The sequence below is a fragment of the Triticum aestivum genome, chromosome 6B (genome assembly GCF_018294505.1).
Source record: "Triticum aestivum cultivar Chinese Spring chromosome 6B, IWGSC CS RefSeq v2.1, whole genome shotgun sequence".
NCBI lineage: Eukaryota > Viridiplantae > Streptophyta > Magnoliopsida > Poales > Poaceae > Triticum > Triticum aestivum.
In genome coordinates this window covers 28,062,624-28,063,333 of record NC_057810.1, presented here as the reverse complement: position 1 = coordinate 28,063,333, position 710 = coordinate 28,062,624, and the positions used below count along the sequence as shown (strand labels likewise).

General features: G+C 72.8%; 1 pseudogene; it reads left to right on the top strand.

Annotated features, from left to right (window-relative positions):
• The first annotated feature begins 87 nt into the window (after positions 1-87).
• LOC123138685 (uncharacterized) overlaps positions 88-710 on the top strand; it is a 24,792-nt pseudogene continuing 24,169 nt past the window's right edge.

The following is a 710-nucleotide window of genomic DNA, read 5'->3' as shown; positions in this document are numbered from 1 at the left end:
AGGCCAAACGGGCGCGGTGCACTGGGCTCGGGTTAACGGGGGAGTGAAGCGGAGCCACGGGGCTCGCGGGCGCGAGCGCCGGCGGCCATGGGGGCGTACGGCACAGGGAGCAGCGAGCGTACGCCGGCAAGCGCAGGGATGCGGGGTCGCAGCCAAGGGCACTGTGTGGGGAAGGAGGCCGCGGCATCGGGCGCGGGGAGCGCGAGTGCGCGCGCGCACGACAGAGCGGTGGGGTGAGCGCGTGTGGGGTGCGACGGTGGCGAAGCAGCACTAGGCCGGTAGCCATCATGGACGGCAGCATGCCACGGCGCGAACGACGGGCGCGCTCGGATCCGGCGACGGAAGCAGAGGAGGAGAGGAGAGGGGCGATGCTCACTGGGCCCTGCAGGTGTGCGACAATGAGCTCGAGGTGGCGACGATGACGACGTAGAGGACGACGGGGAGGGAGGCCGGCGTGGTGGCTCCGGCATCGAGCGGCGGGGCGGCGTCGAGCGTCGAGGGCGCGGTCGCGGTCGGCGCAGCGAGAGGAGTCGTCGAGGGAGAGGGGACGGGGGCGCGAGGACGAGGGCGGGGGCCTGCGAGGCGGCACAGGGCGACGGCCACGGGGCCAGCCCCGATCCGATCTGGATCGGGGGCAGGGAGAGATGAGGGAGTGAGAGGAGCGAGGGGGGAAGTGGGGATCTGGCTGAGGCGTTTCGTGCGTCGTGTGT